The sequence below is a fragment of the Heterocephalus glaber genome, unplaced genomic scaffold (genome assembly GCF_053883595.1).
Source record: "Heterocephalus glaber isolate CG9 unplaced genomic scaffold, H.glaber_assembly_v1.0 deba00001188, whole genome shotgun sequence".
Taxonomy (NCBI): Eukaryota; Metazoa; Chordata; class Mammalia; order Rodentia; family Bathyergidae; genus Heterocephalus; species Heterocephalus glaber.
The window spans coordinates 91,127-98,694 of record NW_028258210.1 but is presented as its reverse complement, the minus strand read 5'-3'; the positions used below and the strand labels follow the sequence as shown (position 1 = coordinate 98,694).

The 7,568-nt window shown below is 34.6% G+C and overlaps 1 pseudogene; it reads right to left on the bottom strand.

Moving 5' to 3' along the window:
• Nucleotides 1-2,064: 2,064 nt before the first annotated feature.
• On the bottom strand, nt 2,065-7,361 carry LOC110346907 (olfactory receptor 7E178-like; annotated as a pseudogene).
• Nucleotides 7,362-7,568: the final 207 nt, after the last annotated feature.

Genomic DNA, 7,568 nt, shown 5'->3' with positions numbered 1-7,568 from the left:
AATGTGATGAAATTGGATATCAATAGCACAAGAAATTTCAAGAATTTCATAAAGACATGAAAATTGAAAAACAGCTTTCTGAATAACCAATGTATCACAGAGGAAATTAAAGAAGAAATCAGACAATCTCTACAATTAAATGACAATGTCAATAAAACATATAAGAATCTATGGGTCACAATGAAGGCGGCCCTATGAGGGAAATTCATGGCACTGAATACTCACATTAGGAAGAGACCTCAATTAAGCAAAATGGAAGCAGAAGCCCAACCTTGTAGGGAAGTGTGGAATGGGGAAATGAAGGGCAGGAAAATGAGGAAAAATAGGAACCAAGATACATCAAGTAAATGTACAAGATCCCAACAAGGAATTTATTTGTATTTTATACCTAAAATGTACCAATACAATTAATGGAAAAAAAGCACAGGGCAAACACAAAGCTCATGCAAGGGAGGAAATTATAATGATCAGAGCAGAAATGAATGCAATGGAGACTAAGCAAATGTTACAAAAAATCAATGAAGCAAAGAGTTGGTTCTTCAAAAGAATAAACAAAATTAACAAACCCTTAGCCAACCTTATCAAGAAAAAAAAGGAAGTCCCAAATCCATGCAAGTAGGAATGAAAAGGGTGAAATTCCAATGGACCTGGAAGATATCCAGAAGTTTATCAATTCCTACTTGGAGAACCTATATGCCAATAAGATGGCAAACACAGAATAGAGGGACAGATTCTTAGATATGTATGAATTACCAATGTTGAACGAAGATGACCTAAAAATTCTAAACAATCCAATAGCAATCAACAAAATTGAAAACTTAAATAAAACCTTGCCAACAAAGGAAAGCCTGGGCCCTCATGTTTTCACTGCTGAATTTTACAAGATATTTAGGGAGGAACTATTGTCAATACTGTTTAAACACTTCAATGAAACAGAAGGGGAAGCAATACTCCCAAATTCATTCCTGGAAGCAAGCATCACCTTGATTCCCGAAGTCAAGAAAGACCCAACTGAAAAAGAGAACTATAGGCCAATCTCACTAATGAGAATGCAGGCAAAAATGCTTAATGAGCTAGTGCCAAATAGAATGCAGAAGATCATCAAGAAGATCATACACCCTGACCAAGTGGGATTCAGCCCACTAATGTGGGGATGGTTGAACATATGCAAATCAATAAATATAATGCACTATATTGATAAAGCCAATGACAAAAACCATATGATCATCTAAATAGATGCAGAAAAATATTTGACAAAATCTAACACGCATTCATGCAAAACCCCTACAAAACATTGAAAAAGACAGTCTTTACCTCAGTCTGATAAAAGCCATCTATGAAAAACCAACAGCCAATAACGTACTAAATGGCCAAAACCCAAAATCCTTCACACTAAAATCAGGATCAAGACAAAGATAACCACTGTCACCACTCCTGTTCAATATTGTTTTGGAAACATTAGCCAAAGCACATAAACAAGAGAAAGAAATAAAAAGATCAACATTAGGACATAATGTAACATTAGTCTATACTGTACTTTTTAATGATTAGAAAGCAATGAAATGATAATAAATACTTTTAAATTTTATTTTGCCTTTTATGATTTCATTTGTATTAAACCCCTAAATATCTGGTGAGGAATATTATTCTTATTTTAGGAAGGAGAGTGAATAATGTTACTCTATAGTGACCTAATGACAGTCTATCCTTCACTAATTTTCTGAATATAATTCACCCAAATGAATGTAAGTACATAACTTACTGCAAATGTATACTAATAAAAATATAGTGCAACATACAACAGAGATACCTTGAGTGTATACCTGATCTACTGTTTGATTTGTGAAAAGATTAAATGTGTAAAACTTCTGGAGGAAGAAAGTATCAAAAAGGATTGCTAAATATCATTTTAATGAAACTTTAATTTTGAAGAAAATTTGAAAAGTTTAAAGAATTTACGTTAGATTCATTCTCCCTTTTCTGAACACTATTGAATATAGTGTTAAATATATAAATACATAATGTTAAATAAAAGTTACTGTTAACTTGGGGGTGAGAGATACCCTCATATTAAGAATTAAGAACTTTAGGACCAATGAGGCTCCAAAGCCCAGGCTTCAGTGTCAACCTTTATGTAATATCTTAATAGAGCTCCACATTTATCTTCTGGATACATGGATTATAATTCTATTTCTTTTTGTTTTGTTTTGGTTTTGGTATCTGGGAGGAAACTTGAGACCTTGTTCTTGTGAAGCAGATGGTGGAACCACTGAGCTAAATCCCCAGTCCTTATAATTCTCTTATTTCTACTACCCAAAGAACTGTTTTGTCATGTAAGACAAAAATAAATACAGTAACTATTTTAAACACACATGAATAGATTCTACATATGGAAATGGGTATAATTAACTAGCTTATAGATTTATAGAGAGAAATTCATTTTCATAATTATTAAATTTATCTAGTGGTTCTCGAACTCACAAATAAATATAAATATCTGTGTAGTTTAAACTATTCAGATAACCTTGCCTCAGATCCAAACCAATGAGCATATCTTGGTAGAAATTTTTTAAACTAGGGTTAAGAACCATTGGTGTAGAAGGACCTTACTATTTATTAATGGTACGTTAGTATTCCATGTTTTTACTGTTAAGAAAACTGACTACCCATTTCAAAATATAAATATTTAGCAATATTTGTTTCATAACTAATATTTATCATGATTTGAATTATTGCTTTTTAAGTTTGAGATCTTGATTTCTATGAATGATTCTTCTCTCCTGCACACCTATACTCCTATACACCTATAGGCAATGACTCTCTTTAATTTGATGGGTGGATTTTCCTGTCAGTCTGCGTGATGTTATTGATTTATGCATCTGTAAAGCCTTTCTAAATACCTTATCCCAAAATTACCGTCAGCTCCTGTAAATACTGTATAACACAATACCTATTGCCCCTGAAATTTACCACTTGACATTGACCGTGTGCTTTTAAGTCTTTCTGTTATGCATATACATCTATTTCTAATATTTAAAATGATATACATCATTACCTAATAAGAAAATTATTTAACTTAGAATTCATTGTTATAACAATTCTTTCAAAATATCTCTATTTCATAGAAGCCCAAGTTGTTAAATAATATCTAGATGAAGGGCTGTTGTTTGACTTCTCACAACAAATGCATGTGCACTATTGCTATAAAACATCTATACTTATTTTCTGAATAAAAATCAGTTATTCTCATGTATGTTACCTTTTTCTTAACATGTATGATCAAAATATCATTGATATCTATGTACTAATAAAACTTCCAAGATAACTAATCAAGACATTTTATATTGCATTGGAACTATTATTTCCTTTTGATTCAAATAAGAAACAATGCCTTTGTATGGATGTCAGGAAATGAACATTTCAGTCCTGTATATTGAACTCCTGCAATATATAAAAGGCATGGTAATTTCTCGACCTCCCTCTGTTCACACTGCCTGATGGAACAGCATATAATAATCAGAACCAGACAATGTGTGATGGTAAGTAATTTTGGAATCTAATACATGTTGCACTGTTAAATTTTTAAAACATAAAGTATTCAGTCATTAAGGAAATAATTCTCCTGATACAATTGTGAAACTGCTCTGAAATCTTGTAATGATATGGTCTATGATTCTCTCACTCCAAACAATCAGTTTTGCTGCTCTTCTGTCTTTGTACTTCTTTTACGCTCATGAAAATCTTTCCATGGTCTGAGTTGTTTAAAGCTACAATGCTTTTGGTGGTACTATGTTACCCAAGTATCCAAGCCTAGAAACAAAACCCATTTTATTTGTCTCCAGTCTATGAGACATTCCTGAAGAGGATAAAGTTTCAGTTAGGAAAACACAAATTTTGAAGTTGCATTGATGGCCAAGATTTGGGGACGAAGAAAGGGATTATGCAATATTAAACACAGATTTTTATTTTTGAGGCCTTCTCTTGAACAAACTCACTATAAGCTCTGGGGAGTCAAAGGAATGCCATTGCTTCTCCAAATACACACCACATTTCATAAGGGTAAAATTAAAGCACAGCATCATAGAAATAGGAAAACAGTAATTTCATTTCATGGATATTTTAATTGAACACAGAAAGATTAATCTTCTTGTTAATAATAAATTTCTAACTTATATTTGCCCAGATTTTATATTTTTCTCACACATTAACCTCATAGAGAAAAACTATTATCTGTTTAATTGATATTCAATGCTGTTGTTTCAACTTGAAACCACCTTAAATGACAATGCTGAGCTCCAGAGATGCTAACAAACTACCCTAAGGTAAACAACGTGCAAATGGAGCAAACAGCACTGACAAATACATCAACAATCTTTAGGTAAGATGCACTAATCTTTTTCATTGTTTTCCAACCATCAGAAAGTTTTAAACACAGGTACAGAGGTTTTGACTCCAGGTACAGTTTTCAACTGGTTCCAGTGTCCCTGAGTGGAAGAAAATCAAGATCTGACTTGAAGTTTCCTTTTCCAATTGAGTGGGATGCACGGTCAGCAGAAAGGATAGTGTAAATTATGAAAACATAGACGTCTATGCTAAGTTATCACGGGATTTCTCTTTCTGTGTTCCATGCTTCTGACCTCAACCATTCTTCCTATGGTTGACACACCAGGTTTCATGCACAGCTTTATCCTCTGAGCTATCAGAAGCCCCAAAGAGAAATACAAAGTGAGCAAAGGGTTTCTCCTAGAATGACAGGGAAGAGAAGTGGGTCACTGAGTTGTCAATGGAACAAATTGCCATGATTCTCCTACCCAGGTTACCTGTGTGTCTAATCAGACAGCTCAATTCAAACATGGCTTCAGTGCACCAAGCTATCTACCAGCATGTGTTGGATTAAAATGTCATGTGCATTTCTTTCCCATAAAAGACTAATGTGGCATTTATAGCCTGGGGAATCTACATAGAACATTTGGCACTCAGAACTGTATCAATAATGATTGATGAGGTTATGATTATTGTCATACTCATCTACATCCTCATCCTCAATGTGTCCTTTATGACCCTTTTGAGTACCTCAGGCAATAGTTTGGAGAAACCCATTTTCTTTTGCCTGTATGGGATGTCTTTGAAAAGAAGAACCAATGTGAGAGGAAATCAAAACCTTGGATATGACTTCTAGAAACCCCACCACGATCATATGCAAATTCTACAGCCCCATAGTTAAAATTTTATTATATTTGGCTACCTAGAACTGAATTGTTGTCCTGATGATGAACACTCAATGTCTTTCCGTCATCCTTCATGTCTTTCACCATTTAGTGCTTTGTGCTAGTACTCTTTGGGGTCACGATAAGATAGAAAATTCAATAGCCCTTCTCTACACATTTCCTAATGAAAACTCAAGCTCTGCCCTCAGAATAGACTTGCATGCAGTCTCCTACCAGGGTGTTTTGACACAGACAACCATAGGAGGAGGAGACACAGGTATGGTGCCTGCTGGAATGGATCCATCAAATAACTTCTGGAGCATGGACTGAATATTAAATATTATATGACATTGGAGACTCAATGGATAGAGCTCACAATTAACCAAATTGGTCCATTATAAACTCTAAGGGCATTCTAATATTAATGGGAGAATAAGAGAAAATAAATAACTAAATTAGCGGGTTCTTCCTAGAATCAGAATGAAGCTTAGTTGTATATTCATTTCTTTTGTTTCTTTTCAAGACTTATATGTGTTTTATTTTTCATTGCTTGTTTCCATTTCTATTATGCCAAATTTTAATTAAAAAATTGATGACATTCACCATTTTCAAGTGCAGATCTCAGTGGCAATAATAATACTCATACTATAGTACATCCAGCCCCAAAGTCTACATACAGAAATTGTTCATCTTCACAAACTAAAACATTGTACCAATTAAAAGTCCCAATACTTTCAGGCTCTAACACTACAACTATTTTACTACGTTAAATATGTGATGAGAATTTCAAATCAGCTATTACAAAGACAATATGATTGCAGAAACAGAGTGTATAGGTATAAATGTTTAATTTTGCTATCTTGTTCACTCTATATTTATAATGCATAACTCAGGTCCTAACATTAGAATTTTCTACTGAGTAGCCTGCTCAAGCTGCTTTTAATAGCCCTGTTCCTCAGACTGTAGATGAAGGGATTTAGCATTGGGGTGACCAAGGTATAAATGACTGAGGACCCCAAACAATATGTGGGAGATTGTGATACAGCTGAACTGAAGTACACGCCACTGCTTGTTCCATAAAATAAGCAAACAACTGACAGGTGAGACCCACAGGTGGACAGGGCTTTAAACTTCCCTCCTGGTGATGGAATTCTCAGAATGGAAGAAATAATTTTGTAGTAAGATAAAAATATCCCTGAGATGGGAAAAAATCCAAATAACACAGCAGCAGTATACTTTAAAATGTTACTGGACAAGTTGTCAGAACAGTCAAGATTAAGGAGTTGAGCAGGGTAACGGAAGAAATTGGAAATGACGACATCCTTGAAGTAGGTAAATTGTAAGACAATCATATTGTGTAGCTGAGAGTCCAAGATGCTAAACAAAAAAAAGACAGCACAACTAAGCCACAGTGGCAAGGATTCATAATGATCAGATACTGCAGGGGATGACAGATGGCCACAAACCCATCATAGGCCATCACAGTCAGAAGCATGTCATCCATACATATAAATATAATAAACAGAGACATCTGTGTCAGGCAGCCCACATAGGATATGACTCTGCTGTCACTCTGGATGTCCACAATCAGCTTTGGGACTGTGGTGGAGGTGAAACAGATGTCAGCCAAGGAAAGGTCGGAGAGGAAGAAGTACATGGGGGTGTAGAGGTGGGAGTCGGAGCTGGTGGCCATGACGATGAGCAGGTTCCCGAGCACTGTGACCAGGTACATGGACAGGAATAGTACAAAGAGGATGGGCTGCAGGTCTGGATCCTCTGAGAAGCCCAAGAGATGGAATTCAGAAACCTGTGTTAGATTTTCTGTTTCTGTATTCCTTGAACACCTTTGGAAAAAAAAGGTTGGAAGTAAAAATGCACATAAATAAGTACACTATGTACTTCATGTATTTTGAGTTCATGGATTCAAACATAAATTATTTGCAGTTGGAGTCCATACACCTTTAGCAGTATTTCTCAGTTGTGATAAAAACAATTCCCTTGGGAAGTTTTTCATTTGATCTTAGCTAAAAGGCTGAGAAGTGATGAAAATTTTTTCATTAATGGTCTTTGTGTTATTCCCTTTCTTCCATACCCATCTACTGTAGAGACACTCAACAACGTTATAGCCAAAAATTTAGCAATTAAGAAGTACATGATCACAGCAAAATATAGCCTCCTCTTAACAATAAAGAATAAATAATAGCCTTTCTCCTTTCAGAAAAATGTAATGGCAATTAAGAAGCATTCAAACTTATGTTTACCTAAAACCAAGTAAAATATCCATATATTTAGAATATTTATTACAAGCTCACAGAAATTAGGACTGCATCATCTCAACAATAAACTAATGTTATTGTTCAC